The following is a 22,037-nucleotide window of genomic DNA, read 5'->3' on the forward strand; positions in this document are numbered from 1 at the left end:
CAGACTGAACATCCATGACCCATGATTCCTCCTTCATCATATCAGTATGTGATTTAATTATGTGTCCCAGCACGTCACCTGCCTTTGCAGTCACCAAACTCTCGAGGTCTGCCAAAGTGCATTTATAAGTCACCTGTATTGTCTGTATTTGCCTGTAAAATGGGAAAGGTTGGTTTTCAGGGTCAGGTAACTGTTTCAACATAGCTAGCTGGTCAGAGGGGCTCCAGGGGTAATATTCCTGTGTCTGTCTGATTCTTGTGACCTTCCTCGGTCAGGATGCATCTGATTTTTTTGTACTGGTCCCAGGGCGTTCTTTCCTTTCCTCACCATCAGCTTCCTCCCCAAAACTCAATTCCTTCACTACCTCTGTCTCAGTGTCAGCGTCCTCTGTCATCACATGTGACCTGGTTCGAACAGGATTTAGTGCAATCTGCTTAGGGCGAGTGACATTACACGTAGCACAAGTACCTCTCCAGTATGGGTTTTTCTGACTACAATGTTTACAAGTCCATTCATCTGGTCTGGGTTTCTGCTTATGTGAAGGTGGGGCGGTAGCAGTCACAATTCCTGCTTTTGGTGCATTAAAACATTCATAATACACCTTATCTCCCGCTGTGGTCTCTTTGTATCCACTTTGCTGCACCTCTTCAGCCACACGACACCATTTATTTACTTGTTGCTCTACCCTCTTATCTTTTATCCAACCTCTCTTTTCTTCCCTGAATCTGTGTCATTTCTCAACATCCAAACATCCGTACTCTGGCATGTCTGCCTTTTTGAGTATCGGTCTGACATTTTTCACTGCTTCTTTGCCTTCTCTTTCTTGCACTATCTGTTTGGCTGTTTTGGATCCCGCTGGAGCCCCACGCTGCACACTGAACAAGTTGCCCATGGCTTCAACTTATTCCCACACAGCCCACCTTTCTGCAAATGCCCTCTCAGTGTCCCTGAACCTTGTTAACAGGCTACACGTCTCCTGGCAAGTCAGAATGGGCTCTCAAGTGGTAGCAAGAAGGCTCAATCAGCATTCACTCTCACCTGCTACACTTGTAGGGCGTATTGGGAAGGGTTAAAAACACCTCTCACCCAATAGACCAGATGACTAAAGCAGGAAGGACCAGGTGTGATAGTCCTCTCACCTGCCAGACCACCTCCATGTAAGTGGGAAGGCCACAAATGCTCTCTAACCCACTTAGACCTGATGTGCAGTTGGCTACTCCATGCTGGTCCTTTACAAAGTATTCCAGCAACAAATGTAAACTAGAGTTAAACCAAAACAATTAACAGAGCTGACTTCTCACAGAGGGCAGAAAATCGCGCAGCTGTTCACTTGACCCCTCCCAAAAGAATGTCAGCGCACAGTTTGTTTAGCAAGAGTGTTATCTCGTCCAGATTCAGCTCTCCAAAACACAATCCTAATACCCACTGGTATAATACACAATCCCTGCAGAAAATTGAGACTACTTATATACCTTCACAGCACTAATATTCTACTTTACTATAAAACCTTCATCCCCATTTTGAGGGGAAGAAACACACAATATCTCACTATAAGGACAGATCCCAGAACCACTTGTCTTACTCATTCATTGATTCCAGAAGCATATGTAACAATACACCTTCCAAGGATCAGTTAACCTCACATGCAAATAAAATTATCTAAACCGCTCTTGACACTGATGGGAAAAAAAATACATATGTCAGGTATCCACTCAAATACTCTATATGGCTATGCCCTGTGACTTTTCATAACCGGAACATCTTTTCACAGTCCACAGTATGACCTATAACCATTAGACTTATACATACATATTATTTCACCAAGTCTCTTATCTCAATTACTTGTCACTTTGTTATTCAGAGGCTTCTCATCAATATACAACCTATTGCCTGCCTACTTTATCTAGGCATTAATATGAAACCACTTATGAACACATATCCCTAGACCAGTGTATTGCCCATCAAAGATGCAAAGATGGCCAAAGCAAAACACAAAACACAGCAACACAGCAAATGCAATTATACAGAGACTGTCCCAAATTCCGTGCTATGCAATCTATGCAATCAGTTAATGGACGGACAACAGATTATCTTATTACTCTATATTTCAACTCTCATTCAGACATGCATGAAAAAAACAATACTCACTGGTGATGCCAGAGTTCTTGAACCGTGTGTACAGCCTTACCCAGAATATTCGGGAAATCAGAGAGAGTGAAATGAAGTGTAAGAATAAAGCTTCTCACCTTGCTGCAGCTGAAATTTCACTGTCTCAAGAGTCCCCAAAACTTCTTCCGAATAGGCTGGTTGGCCACGGCTCCACGTTGGGCACCAAAAACTGTTGTAGCTGTTCTGTTTTGTCACAAGTCAGCTTATGGGATCACCAGTGAGGTCCTCTGAATTAGGCCTCTTCAGACCTTAATCCAGATCGAGCGCTCGGAGAGAAAAGACCAGCATCCATGTGGGCATGATCAATTTCTTCTGTTTATTTAATGAAAGTACAGTTTATTTATACCATTTACAGATCAATGTGATATTGCAAAAGAAAAAGAAAAATACTTCTAGCTGAACTTTTATTAGTTGCTCATATGACCTTTAAGTTTTAGCAAAACAAAAATGTAGAGTCATGCATATGAGATAAGAAGAAGATAAGAAGAACATTTAGAGACCATAATAATCCTTGAGCCTGTCTCTTATTCCGTAGGCTCCATGACTATGAACTACCATCAGATATACTTACTAATAACAATAAATCTTTAATGAAGAAATAGAGAAACTATTAACCCTTCTATATCACTAGTTACGGGTACTGAGCACTCGAGAATGGTAGTGCTCGTGTCGCAGGCGGGGAGGACGCCGCCGCCGTGCGCTCGCTAACGCTCGGGTCCGGCGCTGCTGTGGCTGCTGCTGCTGCTCGGTGGCTCGAGCGGTGGGCCGGATCCGGGGACTCGAGCGGCGCTCCTCGCCCGTGAGTGAAAAGGGTGGTTGGTTTGGGGGATTTAGTCCGTGACGCCACCCACGGGTCGTGGTGAAGATGGGCACCACCGCTGCTGGTGACGGGGATCCCGGGAGCGATGGTAGGGAGCAGCTGGGATGTTGTTTTCCCCCTCCGTGGGTAGGGGTCGGTGGTCCCGGGGCCCAGTGATGTGACGGGGAGGCAGGGTTGGTGAGGTGCAGGGTTGTAGGGACAGCGCGGCGCGGTGCCGGATGGCACGGGTGTACTCACTGAGTAAGAGATGCACAAAGTCCTCGCTAAACCAAACGGCTGGATGGACGGGTCCCGCAGCCGGCTGCAGTGTCTCTCCCCGGACAGGTGATGGCGGCTGTCTTTCCCTGCACCTTGATGTACTTGTTTGACTACGATGGATCCCCAACGGTAGTCCGCTCCCCGGTGTATGGATGCCGGAGGAGCCCGTTTGCCCGCAAGCGCTGGCCCTTGGGTCTCTAGCCTTAGGCGGTAGCTGTATACCCTCACGGTGTGGGTGGTTGCCTTCTATCGGGTCTTTGGCTGTTAGGAAACCCCTGGGGTTCCGGTCACACTCGGATTTGACTATTGTCGGCGGCTCCAAGCCTGGTCGGGGTCCGATGGCCCTGCCTGTGTGTGCTGGCTTCACTTCGCTACCCGGTCGGTACCGGCGGGCCAACGCCCGACCCCGGTCCTACGGTTCCGCGTTGCTTCACCACTCCTGCAGACGGCCACCACCGTCTGCTAACCTTGCTGTCAGTGCCTGGGCCACAAACCCAGACACTCCTCTCTTCAACCTCCTCAACTGTTCTGTCTGTTTTTCCCGCCTCCAGGCCTGTGAACTCCTCGGTGGGTGGGGCCAACCGCTTGGCTCCGCCCCACCTGGTGTGGACATCAGACCCTGGAGGGAGGCAACAAGGGTTTTTGTTTGGCTAATGTTACTGTCTAGTGGGGGTGTTTGAGTGTTACCTGTGACGACCTGGCTAGTCCAGGGCGCCACATTCCCCCTTGATGAAATGCAGACCGTCTGCGGGCTGCCCGTCCATCACCGGTTTTATTTTTTTTCAAAAACTGTAAAACATAAATAACATGTAAACATTTCAAACGTATAAGCATTTTTGTTAGATCACTTAAACGGTTACTCGCACCCGGCTGTCACTTCAGGGGACCCCACGTCCAAGGGGGACCCCTGACCCCCGGAGGATGGCCACCGGTCCTGGTGGTGGCCGGGCCCCAGCCTCCTCTGCTGCGGGCCCTTCCTCCAATCTGCCTCTCCAGAGGCGGCAACGGTTTCCATCCCATAAAACTATTTACAAGCCCAGCCCACCAGTTTGTGGGTGGCCTGCCAGTTCTCGGCCATGTTCATGAGTAGTTCCTCATGTGGGTGGTAAAACACAGAATGTCCCTCCGGGGACAACTTGCCGGCAACGGCCGGGATAATCACGTAGATAATCAGACGATCTTCGGTTGATTTTCGTCATTCCAACTGCTGAGGGTCCCAACGGGGGACAACAACTTTTCTTTTCCTCCTCTTTAAACAGCAATCCTGCAGCACAGCTGCTGTTGCTGCCGCTCCCGGTGTGGAGCACTTTGTGCTTACTCCGGTTCAGGCGGTGTGGGGGATGGGCCCAGACAGAGTCCCTCCGTGCCGGCTACGACCGGTATCTTCGATAATGAGGGACCCCGCTGTGACGTGGCCTGCTCTGCCTCCTGGCACCTGCATCCGCGCCGTGCCTCAGCCGAGGCCCGGGGTCTTGGAGCGGTTGACGGGACTTGCGGTGCTGGCTTCTGGTCGAGGATCGCCTCCGCTGCGGCCGGGCGGACTGCCGGGGCCGTCGTCATCTCCGTCGCAGTCAGGATGGAAGTCGGGACGGGTGGCAGGGCGGTGACAAAGGTAAGGCCCGGGAGTCGCAGGTCTGGGCCCTCTCCCTCAGACGCTGCGGGCTCCGCTACCGGTGACAGGGGTAACGGGTCGGTCGGGGCGTTGGCCGCGGGCATGGGCAGTGAGGGAGGTAGCGTGGTGGACGGCAGCAGGCCGGGCCCCTCAGCCGTATCGACCGATCCCTCAGGGACATAGGGGCGTGGGTCGCTTACCTGCTCCTCTGAGACCACCTCCACTTCGGATGCCCAAACGGTTGCGGCCAGGCCCTTCATCTCCGACGTCCACTTCACCAGCATGAAGTGGACTTGGGCCTGGAGCTCCTGTCACATCTTTCGGCTGGATCCAGGAACGTGTTTCAGCAGAGTCCTGGAGTCCCTGCACGCTGCAGCGCTAGTTACATGCCGCCGTGGCTGCGACCGCCACTCCTCCGACAGCTCCGTCGGGTGCAGACATCTTTTTCCCGTCCCCCATTGGTTCTCTTCAGCACTTCCGCTTGTTGGGGGCGGGGCTTCGCTTTTGCGCCTTCCCTGCTCGGAGAAGATGCTCGAGCGGGAGATTTTCTCGCCAAGATGGCGGCGCTTCAAAATTATCGGCCGGACACCGCCGGCGGAGATCACTAGGCACACGTCTACTGGTAAGTGGATGGGTTCAATCCTGTTCGTGACGCCAAGTTGTCGCGGGCGGGGAAGACGCTGCCGCCGCGCGCTCGCTAACGCCCGGGTCCAGCGCTGCTGCGGCTGCTTCTGCTGCTCGGTGGCTCGAGCGGTGGGCCGGATTTGGGGACTCGAGCGGCACTCCTCGCCTGTGAGTGAAAAGGGTGGTTGGTTTGGGGGATTTAGTCCGTGACGCCACCCACGGGTCGTGGTGAAGATGGGCACCACCGCTGCTGGTGACGGGGATCCCAGGAGCGATGGTAGGGAGCAGCTGGGATGTTGTTTTCCCCCTCCGTGGGTAGGGGTCGGTGGTCCCGGGGCCCGGTGATGTGACGGGGAGGCAGGGTTGGTGATGTGCAGGGTTGCAGGGATAGCGCGGCGCGGTGCCGGATGGCACGGGTGTACTCACTCAGTAAGAGATGCACAAAGTCGTCGGTAAACCAAACGGCTGGATGGACGGGTCCCGCAGCCGGCTGCAGTGTCTCTCCCCGGACAAGTGATGGCGGCTGTCTTTCCCTGCACCTTGATGTACTTGTTTGACTACGATGGATCGCCAACGGTAGTCTGCTCCCCGGTGTATGGATGCTGGAGGAGCCCGTTTGCCCGCAGGCGCTGGCCCTTGGGTCTCTAGCCTTAGGCGGTAGCTGTATACCCTCACGGTGTGGGCGGTTGCCTTCTAACAGGTCTTTGGCTGTTAGGAAACCCCTGGGGTTCCAGTCACACTCGGATTTGACTATTGTCGGCGGCTCCAAGCCTGGTCGGGGTCCGATGGCCCTGCCTGTGTGTGCTGGCTTCACTTCGCTCCCCGGTCGGTACCGGCGGGCCAACGCCCGACCCCGGTCCTACGGTTCCGCGTTGCTTCACCACTCCTGCAGACAGCCACCACCGTCTGCCAACCTTGCTGTCAGTGCCTGGGCCACAAACCCAGACACTCCTCTCTTCAACCTCCTCAACTGTTCTGTCTGTTTTTCCCGCCTCCAGGCCTGTGAACTCCTCGGTGGGTGGGGCCAACCGCTTGGCTCCGCCCCACCTGGTGTGGACATCAGACCCTGGAGGGAGGCAACAAGGGTTTTTGTTTGGGTAATATTACTGTATAGTGGGGGTGGGGGTGTTTGAGTGTTACCTGTGACAACCTGGCTAGTCCAGGGCGCCACACTCGCTCATCACTAGTTACTGGTACCGAGCACCCGAGAATAGTAGTGCTCGCTCATTACTAGTTACGGGTACTGATCACCCGAGAATAGTAGTGCCCGCTCATCACTAGTTACTGGTACAGAGCACCCGAACATGGTAGTGCCCTTTCATCACTAGTTACGGGTACTGAGCACCCGAGAATGGTAGTGCTCGCTCATTACTAGTTACAGGTACTGAGCACCCAAGCATGGTAGTGCCCTTTCATCACTAGTTACGGGTACTGAGCACCTGAGAATAGTAGTGCTCGCTCATCACTAGTTACGAGTATCGAACACCCAAGCATGGTTGTGCTCGCTCATCACTAATGGCTACTCATTATACTTGGCTCCATTGAATGAATTTGAACAGAACTGCAATACCAAAGTCCACCTGATGACATGAGTGGGGCTGTTTTTGGAAGAAATCAACCATGTGGTTTATTTTTACATCCTGGAAAAGCACATTTACTCTGCTATGTTTAGTACAATGCAATAATAGGACTGGCCATAAAGTACTGGGCCATAGAGATGAATGAAGCCTCTGATCTACCTACAAACACTTCTGATTTTATATAGAGGCAGAGTTCAAAAGAACAAAAGGTGATTCTAGTTACTGCAAAAAATTCCATTTTTTTTCTTTTTTGCAATTGTGATATTTCTAATCCATGATTTCACATTTGATCACATCCTGAAAAGGAACCTGTCATGTGGAGAATGGTATCTGATCTGCAGGCAGTAAGTTATAGGGCAGGAAGAGCTGATCAGATTGATATTTTTGTTAGAGATGATTCTGTAAAACTTGCATTTTATTTATTGAAATCTCTTGTGTTTGTATGTATGAGTCCAGTGGGCGGTCCTACTAGTAACTGACAGTCTTCCCTGTATTATTGTGCATGCAGAAGTAGTTGTTGATCACTAGTAGGCCCGCCCACTGGACATATATATAAATAAATATATATATATATATATATATATATATATATATATATATACACAACACCAGGGATTAAGTAATAAAATACCAGTTATGCTAAATCTTTTCCAACAACCCTATTTATTATTCTGCTCAGCTTCTCCTTCTCTGTACCATGCTGTCCACAGATGGGACTGCGCATACTGTACAATGTGACAGGCCCCATTTAACACATTATAGTACATTGCAGCCTGGTGACTTGGCCAATTAAACTGGAGCCCAAATGTGATCCTAAAGTGCCCTGTTGGGCCAGTCTAAAGGGGGCTTTACACGCAGCGATATCGCTAGCGATATTGCTAGCGAGCGTACCCGCCCCCGTCATTTGTGCGTCATGGGCAAATCGCTGCCCGTGGTGCACAATATCATGAGGACTTGTCACACGGACTTACGTGCCTAGCGACGTCGCTGTGGCTGGAGAACCGCCTCCTTTCTAAGGGGGCGGTTCGTGCGGCGTCACAGCGGCGTCACTATGCGGCCACCCAATAGAAGCGGAGGGGCGGAAATGAGCGGGCCGAACATCCTGCCCACCTCCTTCCTTCCTTATTGCCGGCGGCCGCAGGTAAGCTGTAGTTCGTCGTTCCCAAGGTGCCACACATAGCAATGTGTGCTGCCACAGGAACGACGAACAACCTGCGTCCTCAACAATCAACGATTTTTTGAAAATGAACGACGTGTCAACGATTGACGATTTGGTGAGTATTTTTTATCGTTAACGGCCGCTCGTTGGTATCACATGCAACGACGTCGCTAACGATGACGGATGTTCGTCACGGCTATGTGTGCACGTTGCCTTTTTTTGTGACCACAAAGATGCAGCGTTTTTGTGCGTTCTTGGCCGCAAAAAACGCACATAAACGCACTCTTGGTAAAAACACATGCATTTTTACCGCGTTTTTGTGCATTTTCGGCTGCGTTTTGCTGCATTTTTATTCACTGCGTTTTACTACGTTTCTCCAATGCATTGCATGGGTGGAAAAATGCAGAAAAGAATTGACATGTTGCTTTTTTTTTTTTCTCCTCAAAAACGCAGTTGAAAAAAAAAGCACTGTGCGGACAGCAAAAATGAAAACTCATAGACTTTGCTGGGGACGTTTTCTGACCAGAAACGCACCCAAAAAACGTGCAAAAACGTGGCAAAAAACACAGCGGGTGCACATAGCCTAAAACTCTATGGAAGTATCAATATGCCACTAGGCAAATACACCCTTCAGGAAAGTTCATTGACTGTCTGTCACCGGGAAGTGTTGGGTGATAAGCAATAAAAGCAGCAAGCAAATTGTCCTCCTTTTTTATGCAGGTGGTGCAGCATATTGCACACAAGTCAACAAGTCACAAGTTTTTACTCTTTTGTACTTTCTTGTATCTTCAGTACTTATTGTTCAACTTTTCGCCCATGATGAGTCCACACTACTGAGGTAGAAACACGTTGGGATAGATATTTTTTAAGGTTAGTATTATAAGGACTAGTGATGAGCGAGTACTAAAAAGCTCGGGTGCTCGAAGCTCGGGCCGAACCTCCCAAGATACTCGTGTACTCGGCCCGAGCAACGAGCCCAATGTTATCCTATGGGAGACCCGAGTATTTTTGTGAAATGACCCCCCGGCAGCATGGAGAAACCCTAAAAATGTCACAAAAGTCTCAGAAGAGTGCTCAAATGACATGGCAACAGCATGGGGAAGACCCCTTGAAGCATTTATCACTGAAAAGTCACAGCTGTGAACAATTTTGTCCGCGTTTTACGCCATTTTTACGGACTCACCAGAAAACCTTCCAAAATGACCCCAAAATGATTTTTCATGGCGGAAATGTTAAGGGCACATACCCAATAGTGAGATAGAGCTGGTGTATGTTACTTTTTGAGATTAATACATGAAAGATTTTACGTGAAAACATTGTGTGGCACTCCGATGTCCCTGAGAAGAGACGTACATGAAGGCCTCTTTTGAGGAAGTAAGTCTTTGTAGTATTTTCCTTTGCCAGGGCAGTCCAAAATTGTGAGGTTCACCAATGCCCCTGCATACAGACGTGCATGAGGGCCTCAAAACATTAAGTGTCCATTGTCAGGAAGTGGGTGTATTATAGTATAGCCCTTAGGCAGGGCAGCCAAAAATTGGGAGGCTCCACATTGTCCCTGGATAGAGACGTGCATGATGGCCTGTAAACCTGAAGTGCCCATTGTAAGGAAGTGGGTCTATTGTAGTATAGCCCTTAGGCAGGGCAGCCAAAAATTGGGAGGCTCCACGTTGTCCCTGGATAGAGACGTGCATGAGGGCCTGTAAACCTGAAGTGCCCATTGTAAGGAAGTGGGTGTATTATAGTATAGCCCTTAGGCAGGGCAGCCAAAAATTGGGAGGCTCCACATTGTCCCTGGATAGAGACGTGCATGAGGGCCTGTAAACCTGAAGTGCCCATTGTAAGGAAGTGGGTGTATTATAGTATAGCCCTTAGGCAGGGCAGCCAAAAATTGGGAGGCTCCACGTTGTCCCTGGATAGAGACGTGCATGAGGGCCTGTAAACCTGAAGTGCCCATTGTAAGGAAGTGGGTGTATTATAGTATAGCCCTTAGGCAGGGCAGCCAAAAATTGGGAGGCTCCACATTGTCCCTGGATAGAGACGTGCATGATGGCCTGTAAACCTGAAGTGCCCATTGTAAGGAAGTGGGTCTATTGTAGTATAGCCCTTAGGCAGGGCAGCCAAAAATTGGGAGGCTCCACGTTGTCCCTGGATAGAGATGTGCATGAGGGCCTGTAAACCTGAAGTGCCCATTGTAAGGAAGTGGGTGTATTATAGTATAGCCCTTAGGCAGGGCAGCCAAAAATTGGGAGGCTCCACGTTGTCCCTGGATAGAGACGTGCATGAGGGCCTGTAAACCTGAAGTGCCCATTGTAAGGAAGTGGGTGTATTATAGTATAGCCCTTAGGCAGGGCAGCCAAAAATTGGGAGGCTCCACATTGTCCCTGGATAGAGACGTGCATGAGGGCCTGTAAACCTGAAGTGCCCATTGTAAGGAAGTGGGTGTATTATAGTATAGCCCTTAGGCAGGGCAGCCAAAAATTGGGAGGCTCCACGTTGTCCCTGGATAGAGACGTGCATGAGGGCCTGTAAACCTGAAGTGCCCATTGTAAGGAAGTGGGTGTATTATAGTATAGCCCTTAGGCAGGGCAGCCAAAAATTGGGAGGCTCCACATTGTCCCTGGATAGAGACGTGCATGATGGCCTGTAAACCTGAAGTGCCCATTGTAAGGAAGTGGGTCTATTGTAGTATAGCCCTTAGGCAGGGCAGCCAAAAATTGGGAGGCTCCACGTTGTCCCTGGATAGAGACGTGCATGATGGCCTGTAAACCTGAAGTGCCCATTGTAAGGAAGTGGGTCTATTGTAGTATAGCCCTTAGGCAGGGCAGCCAAAAATTGGGAGGCTCCACGTTGTCCCTGGATAGAGACCTGTTAGGTTCTTAGTGCCTCCGTGCTTGCATTTAAAAACCGCACGTGTGTGCCTGTTGGTGGCAGCGTTCCGCTGCATTTGTGTGAGTTTTGCAAAAACTTGGATATAACGCACAAGTCTAGTGAATACACATCAGCACAGCATTGCAAAATGCGCAAGGGCGTTGTCAACGAACAAGGAAGTGGACGTGATGGTGGTGCAGGCAGAGACCGAGGTTGTGTGCAAGCTCTAATTTCGCCACAACAAAGGGCCACATCTAGTCGCTCGCACGTCCTGTCCCAAATTCTTGGGGACCGCAGCAGTACACCGCTCTTGAACCAAGACCAGTGTCAACAGGTTGTTAGTTGGATAGCGGATAATGCTTCCAGTCAGATTGGCACCACCACAAACACTCTGTCTTCCACACGGTCAAGTGTCAGTAGCCGTGATACTGCACCGCACATTTCAGAACCTGATCCTCCTTCCTACCACCAGGCCGAGTACACGTCCACGGACATTACTGATCCCACACTTGAACACTCGGAAGAGCTGTTCGTTCACGTTTCCATTCACAAATTCTGGCCTCTCGCCAGCTCCTGTTGAAGTGGGCCATGACGAGATTGTATGTACAGATGCCCAAATATTTGAGCAGCCACGTTCTCACGAAGTTGGCAACGTGTCTCAACAAGGGGTGGACGATGATGAGACACAATTGTCAGGAAGTCAGGAGGAGGAGCAGGGTGCGGAAGAGGAAGACGACGTGGTGGATGATCCAGTAACTGACCCAACCTGGCAGGAGGATATGCAGAGCGAGGACAGCAGTGCACAGGGGGAGGGAGGCGTAGCATCCCAACAGGCAGTAAGAAGCAGAGTGGTGGCCCCAGGCAGACGTCAGGCAACTGTTCCCCGGAACAACACGACACAAGGTGCCTGTACAAATGTTAGGTCTTCCCGAGTCTGGCTGTAATACTATTGTATGTATTGAGGATTTCGATTGCGTTAGGGCAATGACAACCAGAGACGAGTTCTTGGTGCAAGACGTTTATAATATGCAACCAGCAAATATGTACATAAACGGAACAAAAACACAGTAGAACATAAATACAGGAAATACCTTCCAGGGACGGAGCGAAAGGGAATTCCCGGGACCGCGCACCGGACTCCCCCAGGGAGACCACCAAGAGCGAACCCCTATACAGGGACTGTCTGGCAATCACCCCAGAAGCCCTAAATGCGCAGCAGCCGGGACACAAAAGGGCAATAGGTAAGTCCAAAAATGTCCGTACGTGATGTGAGTCCAGAGTGGTATTAAACGGAAGGAACCGGGCAGAAGTGCCGACCAAAGACGGCAAACGGAGTCCGGGCACAGCTAGATGATACCAGATGAAGTCCAGAGTCGGTGTCGGTTGTTTTCCAAGAGGATCCGAATAACAATCAGGAACCAAAAGCAGCAGGGCAGGAGCACACAGGAAGCAGTATACTCAGGCACTGGACTAAGCTTTAGGGGCGGCTTTTAAACAGATGGACAGGAAGTAGGGCAACAGAACAGAAAACTCCATGTTAACAAAGGGCAAGCTCTTTCAAAAGAAAACTGGAAAACCCGGAACTCTGACACTGGCAGTTTTTTAAGTTGGCTCCAGATGATTCTAAAAAGGCCATTTGCAACACCTGCCATGCCAGCATCAGCAGGGGTACCAAAACTAGCAGCCTGACCACCACCAGCATGATCAGGCACATGTCAGCCAAGCACCCGACTTTGTGGGAAGTACAACAGAGTCGAGGAGCAGTGCTTGCTGATGTCACTGCTACGTCTTCGCTGGTTGTGCATGCGAGCCAATCCCCTGTCCATGCTGCCTGCGAACAAGCCTCCTCCACTCCTGCACCTGCAGTTGCCTACGCAGAAAGAACACCATCATCAAGCACGTCCTTGTCCCAGCGCAACGTTCAGTTATCCATTCAGCAAACCTTTGAACGCAGGCGCAAATACACTGCCAACACCCCACATGCCACAGTTCTAAATGCTAACATTTCGCGACTGCTTGCGCTGGAAATGTTGCCTTTTAGGCTGGTTGAGACAGAAGCATTCCGCGACCTGATGGTGGCAGCTGTCCCACGTTACTCGGTCCACAGCTGCCACTATTTCTCCCGGTGTGCCGTCCCCGCATTGCATAACCACGTGTCACAAAACATCACACGTGCCCTGAACAACGCTGTTTCAGCCAAAGTCCACCTAACCACAGACACGTGGACAAGTGCATGTGGGCAAGGCCGCTACATCTCGTTGACGTCACACTGGGTTAATATTGTGCAAGCTGGGACCCAGTCTGAGCGAGGGACGGAACACGTCCTTCACACACCAAGTTTTGCAGGCCCTACCTCAGTCAGGGTTTCACACACACTCTACAGCTCCGGAATGTCATGCTCCTCAGCCTCCTCCTCCTCCTGCGCATCCTGATCCACTTTACCCTCCACACCAGTCCCAAGCTGGAAGTGTCGCGGGCGGAGGAGGGGACGGTGCGCTCTCCCACTGCTCGGGTCCGGCTGACGCTGCTCTACGGCTGCTGCTGCTCGTTGGCTCGAGCGATGGCCGGATCCCGGGGACTCGAGCGGCGCTACTCGCCCGTGAGTGAAAAGGGGTGGTTTGGGTTTTGGGGATATTGTCCGTGACGCCACCCACGGTTGTGGTGATTGTGTGGACACCACCGCTGCTCTGGACGGGGATCCCGGGAGCCTGTGACAGGGAGCAGCTTTGTTGTTATTTCTCCCCTCCGTGGGTAGGGGGGTTGGTTGTCCCGGGGCCTGGTGATGGGGTAGACATGGATGACAGGCGGGTTGCGGGGCCTGATGAGGTGCAGGGTCGCAGGGGCAGCGCTGTGCCGCACGGCACGGAGGTACTCACTCAGCCCAATGATGATGACACAGTTCACGGTAAAACAAGTGGCTGGATGGACGGGTCACTCGGACGGCTGCGGTTGTTCCTCCCTGCAGGTTAGTGATGACTGTCTCTCCCTGCACCTAAGTTAAGTGTTGGTAGCGATGGCTTCCCAACGGTAACCCGCTCCCCGACCTGGATATGGGCCGGAGGAGCCCCTTTTGCCCACAGGCGCTGGCCCTGGGAGACGGTTGCCCTTGGCGGTGGCTGTGTCTCCCCTTCACGGTTGTACGGTTGCCTTCTATCTGGACTTGGCTGTTTGGAAACCCTGAGGTTCCCTTCACTAACGGATTTGTCAAATTCACGGCGACACCAAGCCTTGCCGGGATCCGAAAGTCCTCTGCCAATGGTGCTGGCTTCTCTTTGTATACCGGTCCGGTACGGCCGGGTCACCACCCGTCCACGGTCCTTACGGCAGACTCCAATCGGCCTCCACTGCAGACGGTCACCACATCCTGCCAACCTTGCTGTCCTGTCCGGGCCACACACCCGGACCAACTTCAGGCTCTTTGCTGTCACTTTTCTCCTCTCTACTACTTTCCTCCTTCCACTTCCTTAGCTTAACTCTCACTGCCTGTGTTTTCCCTCCTCCTCGGTGGGTGGAGACCAACCGCCTGGCTCCACACCCTGGTGTGGACAACAGCCCCTGGGGAAGGCAACAAGGATTTTGTGTTTTGACTATGATATGCCTGCAGGGAGTGTGGGGTGTTTAAGTGTTGTGCTCTGTGGCCCCTGGCTTGTCCAGGGCGACACAGAAGCACTGCAGCACTGCCTCGGCGAAGCGGCAACAGGCAGTGCTGAAGCTAATCTGCATAGGTGACAAACCCCACAATGCAGAAGAGGTGTGGACAGCTCTGAAACAGCAGGCAGATCACTGGCTCACAACTCTGAACCTAAAGCCAGGAAAGGTCGTGTGTGACAATGGCCGGAACCTGGTGGCGGCTTTGAGGCGAGGCCAGCTGACACATGTTCCATGCGTGGCCCATGTGCTCAACCTCGTGGTTCAGCGGTTTCTAAAGTCATACTCAGAGCTGTCTGATCTGCTGGTAAAAGTTCGCCGCCTGTCTGCACATTTTCGAAAGTCACCTACTGCTTCAGCCGGCCTTGCCGGCTTAAGACGCCGTTTGCATCTTCCGGCACACAGACTGGTGTGTGATGTCCCCACGCGTTGGAATTCAACTCTGCACAAGTTGGTCAGGATATGTGAGCAGAAGAGGGCAGTTGTTGAGTACCTGCATCACCTAAGCCGTCGGGAAATGGGTCAAACTCCACACATAACACCTGAGGAGTGGAGATGGATGTCCGACCTATGCACCATCCGCCAAAACTTTGAGGACTCCACCAAGATGGTGAGCGGCGATGACGACATTATTAGCGTCACCATACCGCTTCTCTGCCTTCTAAAATGGTCTCTGCTCAAAAAACAACCATGATGCATTGCAGGCGGAGCGCGATGAGTTTGAGCAAGAAACAGTAGTGGGTGTGGGTGATGATAACACACAGCCCAGCCTCGTCTCATCACAACGTGCAGTGGAGGACTATGACGAGGAGGAGGATGAAGACATGGAGCAACTCTCTGGCCAAATTGAGGATATGACATGCAGTCATATCCTCGGTTCAGCGTGGCTGGCCAGAGGACAGGGTAGATGATGAGGAGGAGGAGGACAGCATGTTCAGTCATCGTGTTGGTCAGGATACTGAAGTGATGGCTGTTAAGAGTCTGGCACACATGGCTGACTTTATGGTAAGCTGCCTGTCTCGTGACCCTCGCGTTAAGAACATCTTGGCCGACAATCATTACTGGTTGGTAACACTGTTAGACCCACGCTAAAAGGAGAACTTTATGTCTCTTATTCCCGAGGCGGAGAGGTCAGGCAAAATGCAGCAGTTCCAGAAGGCCATAGTCACGGAAGTAGGCAAAGCATTCCCCTCACAAAACGCTAGCGGCATAGGTCAGGAATCAGTGGACACTGGACAACCAAGGCGTACAGCCGAGAGGGGCACAAGTCCAATCCGCCAGAGGTAGGGGAACAGTCTTTAAGATGTGGGACAGTTTTCTCAGCCCCTCACATACCACAGCCCCTGAGGTGAGGGGTAGTGCCACAAGAAATCCTAAGTTTGCCCAGATGCTCAAGGAGTACCTTGCAGATCAAACAACTGTACTCCGATATTCCTCTGTGCCTTACAATTAATGTGTATCCAAGCTGGACACGTGGCATGAATTGGCTCTCTACGCCTTGGAAGTCCTGGCCTGCCCTGCCGATAGCGTTTTGTCAGAGCATGTTTTTAGTGCCGCAGGTGGAATCATTACAGATAAACGCACCCGCCTGTCAACTGTAAATGCTGACAGGCTGACTCTGATCAAGATGAACAAGGGTTGGATTTGGCCAGACTTCACCACACACACCAACAGCAAATTACAGCGGAATTTAAAGTTTGTAACGGGAATTTGCCATGTACCTCCACTCACCCATGGTAACACACTTCTGGACTTTGGCTACTCGCTGGACTGCTCCTCCTTCTCCTCATGCGCCATCATGGTGACCGTTACAATAGTTAAGCCGTTGTTTCAGGTATACCCCCAGTGGTAAATTTTTTCGCCCATTCTTTCTGAATGGGCATTACAACGACAGGAGACCCGCTCCTTTGCAATGGGAACAATGTTTTGAGGCCCTCATGCACATCTCTATCCAGGGACAATGTGGAGCCTCCCAATTTTTGGCTGCCCTGCCTAAGGGCTATACTACAATAGACCCACTTCCTTACAATGGGTACTTCATGTTTACAGGCCATCATGCACGTCTGTATCCAGGGACAATATGGAGCCTGACGCTGCCACCGACTGCCACACACATGCTGTTTTTAAATGCAAGCACGGACGCAATAAGAACCTAACTGGTTTTTAGGAGCGACAATTACTGAGAAGTCTGACACTATCAGACACTGCTGACTGACGTGTATTATACACTAGACTTGTGCGTTATATAATAGTTTGTGCAAAACGCGCACCTGTACCCTGCCACCGACTGCCACACACGTGCTGTTTTTAAATGCAAGCACGGACGCAATAAGAACCTAACTGGTTTTTAGGAGCGACAATTACTGAGAAGTCTGACACTATCAGACACTGCTGACTGACGTGTATTATACACTAGACTTGTGCGTTATATAATAGTTTGTGCAAAACGCGCACCTGTACGCTGCCACCGACTGCCACACACGTGCTGTTTTTAAATGCAACCACGGACGCAATAAGAACCTAACTGGTTTTTAGGAGCGAGAATTACTGAGAAGTCTGACACTATCAGACACTGCTGACTGACGTGTATTATACACTAGACTTGTGCGTTATATAATAGTTTGTGCAAAACGCGCACCTGTACCCTGCCACCGACTGCCACACACGTGCTGTTTTTAAATGCAAGCACGGACGCAATAAGAACCTAACTGGTTTTTAGGAGCGACAATTACTGAGAAGTCTGACACTATCAGACACTGCTGACTGACGTGTATTATACACTAGACTTGTGCGTTATATAATAGTTTGTGCAAAACGCGCACCTGTACGCTGTCACCGACTGCCACACACGTGCTGTTTTTAAATGCAACCACGGACGCAATAAGAACCTAACTGGTTTTTAGGAGCGACAATTACTGAGAAGTCTGACACTATCAGACACTGCTGACTGACGTGTATTATACACTAGACTTGTGCGTTATATAATAGTTTGTGCAAAACGCGCACCTGTACCCTGCCACCGACTGCCACACACGTGCTGTTTTTAAATGCAAGCACGGACGCAATAAGAACCTAACTGGTTTTTAGGAGCGACAATTACTGAGAAGTCTGACACTATCAGACACTGCTGACTGACGTGTATTATACACTAGACTTGTGCGTTATATAATAGTTTGTGCAAAACGCGCACCTGTACGCTGCCACCGACTGCCACACACGTGCTGTTTTTAAATGCAACCACGGACGCAATAAGAACCTAACTGGTTTTTAGGAGCGACAATTACTGAGAAGTCTGACACTATCAGACACTGCTGACTGACGTGTATTATACACTAGACTTGTGCGTTATATAATAGTTTGTGCAAAACGCGCACCTGTACCCTGCCACCGACTGCCACACACGTGCTGTTTTTAAATGCAAGCACGGACGCAATAAGAACCTAACTGGTTTTTAGGAGCGACAATTACTGAGAAGTCTGACACTATCAGACACTGCTGACTGACGTGTATTATACACTAGACTTGTGCGTTATATAATAGTTTGTGCAAAACGCGCACCTGTACGCTGCCACCGACTGCCACACACGTGCTGTTTTTAAATGCAAGCACGGACGCAATAAGAACCTAACTGGTTTTTAGGAGCGACAATTACTGAGAAGTCTGACACTATCAGACACTGCTGACTGACGTGTATTATACACTAGACTTGTGCGTTATATAATAGTTTGTGCAAAACGCGCACCTGTACGCTGCCACTGACTGCCACACACGTGCTGTTTTTAAATGCAAGCACGGACGCAATAAGAACCTAACTGGTTTTTAGGAGCGACAATTACTGAGAAGTCTGACACTATCAGACACTGCTGACTGACGTGTATTATACACTAGACTTGTGCGTTATATAATAGTTTGTGCAAAACGCGCACCTGTACGCTGCCACCGACTGCCACACACGTGCTGTTTTTAAATGCAACCACGGACGCAATAAGAACCTAACTGGTTTTTAGGAGCGACAATTACTGAGAAGTCTGACACTATCAGACACTGCTGACTGACGTGTATTATACACTAGACTTGTGCGTTATGTAATAGTTTGTGCAAAACGCGCACCTGTACCCTGCCACCGACTGCCACACACGTGCTGTTTTTAAATGCAAGCACGGACGCAATAAGAACCTAACTGTTTTTTCGGAGCGACAATTACTGAGAAGTCTGACACTATCAGACACTGCTGACTGACGTGTATTATACACTAGACTTGTGCGTTATATAATAGTTTGTGCAAAACGCGCACCTGTACGCTGCCACTGACTGCCACACACGTGCTGTTTTTAAATGCAAGCACGGACGCAATAAGAACCTAACTGGTTTTTAGGAGCGACAATTACTGAGAAGTCTGACACTATCTGGACTGTTTTACACTGTGTACACCAGCCCCAGATATGATGAAGGCTGGTATACGGTCACCACTAGGAATGGCTATATACCCTGCCTGCCTGCCTGCCTGTATACTGCTACAATAGTCCTGACAAGGACTCTTCTGGTCACTAGCCTGTATTCCGACCTGGCTATACCCTGCCTGTATATAGCAACAATAGTCCTGAGAAGGACTCTGCTACTGTACTCCGACCTGGCTATACCCTGCCTGCCTGTATACAACTAGAATAGTCCTGAGAAGGACTTCTGGTCACACTGTTTGCAGCCCTGCTCCGGAACTAACTATAAAGGGCCGCAAAGCTTTCCCTGAATCAGCGACACTCTCCCTGCACTGACTGTCTGGATAGTTGTGAGCAGAGCACAGCGCGCCGGCCGGTATAAAGGCTCGGTCACGCTGTGCAGGCCGGCCAATCACTGCAATTCCACAACTAACAGGGCTGTGGCATTGCAGTGGTCTGCCAGCCAATCCCTGCATGAGGGCTGGCTCTCAAAAGAGCGCCAACATGCAGAAATGAAGACCACGAGTACAGCACGAGTATCGCGAGATTACTCGGTCCCCGCCGAGCAGCCCGAGTACAGCGATACTCGTGCGAGTACCGAGTAGTTACAAGCATGCTCGCTCATCACTAATAAGGACCAGTACTACAGTTGGGTATACCACATTAGGCACGACGAGGTAAGATAAGGTTATATCTGTATGCTTCAACTGCTGCCCATGGGGCTCCATGAACTACTACGTCTTCTCATCTGATTTGGTTGAGATCTAAACACTTATTACTGACATGGTTACTACACCATGTTCCAAATTATTATGCAAATTGTATTTAAGTGTAATAGCAATTAATTATTATTATTTTTTTTTTCAATAAAACTCATTGCTGGTACTGTGTCTCAGGGTTCTTTGGATCACTGAAATCAATCTCAGATACCTGTGATAATTAGTTTGCCAGGTGAGCCCAGTACAATATTAAGCAGGGCACAGTTTTCAAATAACATGGGAAAGAAAAAGTATCTCTCTGCTACCGAAAAGCATCAAATAGTGCAATGCCTTGTACAAGGGATGAAAACATTAGAAATTTCAAGAAAAATTAAGCGTGATCATCGTACAGTGAAGAGATTTGTGGCTGATTCAGAGCATATATGTGTTCGTGCTGATAAAAGTAGAATGAGGAAGATTTCTGCCAGGCAAGTCCATCAGATTAAGAGAGCAGCTGCTAAAAAGCCATTACAAACCAGAAAACAAATATTTGAAGCTGCTGGTGCCTCTGGAGACCATCGAACCTCAAGGAGTAGGATCCTTCAAAGGCTTGCTGTGGTGCATAAACCGACTATTCAGCCACCCCTAACCAGTGCTCACAAGCAGAAAGGTTTGCAGTGGGCCCAGACATACATGAAGACTAATTTTCAAACAGTCTTCTCTACTGATGAGTATCGAGCAACCCTGGATGGGCCAGATGGATAGAGTAGTGGATGGCCACCATGTCCCAACAAGGCTGCGACGTCAGCAAGGAGGTAGAGTCATGTTTTGGGCCAGAGTCATGGGGAGACATCTGGTAGGCCCCTTTAGGATTCCCGAAGGTGTGAAAATGACCTCTGCAAAATATATAGAGTTTCTGGCTGACAACTTTCTTCCATGGTAGAAAAAGCAGAAACGTGCTTTCAGGGCCAAAATCATCTTCATGCATGACAATGCACCATTTCATGCTGCAAAGAATACCTCTGTGTCATTGCTGCTATGGGCATAAAAGGAGATAAACTCATGGCGTGGCCACAATCATCCCCTGACCTCAACCCTATAGAGAACCTTTGGAGTATAATCAAGCAAAAGATCTATGAGGGTGGGAGGCAGTTCACATCAAAACAGCTGCTCTGGGAGGCTATTCTGACATCATGCAAAGAAATTCAAGCAGAAACTCTCTAAAAACTCACAAGTTCAATGGATGCAAGAATTGTGAAGGTGATATCAAAGAAGGCTTCCTATGTTAACATGTCACTTGGCCTGTTAGGATGTTTTGGATTTAAATAGCTTTTTATTTCAGTGAATGTGACCTCCTAATGCTGCAAATTCCACAAATGAGCATTTTCAGTTCTTTAAAACATATAAAATGTTTAGAAACTCTACTGTACCTAATAAATTGGAACAGGGCATTTTGAGGTTTTTTTTTAATTTTGAAGATTATACTGTTATCATTGGGAGGTTTCTTCAATAAAATTCAATGCATACTCTAACGGGTGATGACGTTTATTAGACTGACTGTCATTTGCACCGACCATTTAGGGCAATCAGAGAAAAATATCATTTGCATAATAATTTGGAACATGGTGTATATGGCACTTCTTTATTATTTAGTACCCTATATGATAACTGTTAGTTACCTATCTCTATCCTGCTACCACATTGCTTGTCACTAGAGTTGAGCGGGTTGATGCCGAAGTCCGGATCCGATTCTGAATCCGCAGCTATGTAAATGAATGGGGAGTTGGATCCGGGACACGAGAGAGAGAGAGAGAGAAAGAGAGAAAAAAAAAAAGGATCCGGATCGTGCACCCCGGATCCCGGGTAATGGTCGGACTCGGATCGGAACCTCGAACCGTGCGGATCCGGATTTTTCAGATCCTGGTCCGCTCAACACTACTTGTCAGCAATCTTTCCCAGCAACAGATAAAACCAACAATCACATTTTCTCCATCTATGAGTATAGTCGTGCTGCACATTTGGCCTTGCTTTTACTATTATGTTCCAGAATATAGTCCAATAACCAGCTGAACAGCTTGAAGCTGTTGGGAAATTGTGGTTTCACCCTGCATAGCTGTGTGCGGCAGCATGTTCATGACCAGCGCTGGATGCCGTCACACTGTGCT

The sequence above is a fragment of the Anomaloglossus baeobatrachus genome, chromosome 5, assembly GCF_048569485.1.
Source record: "Anomaloglossus baeobatrachus isolate aAnoBae1 chromosome 5, aAnoBae1.hap1, whole genome shotgun sequence".
NCBI lineage: Eukaryota > Metazoa > Chordata > Amphibia > Anura > Aromobatidae > Anomaloglossus > Anomaloglossus baeobatrachus.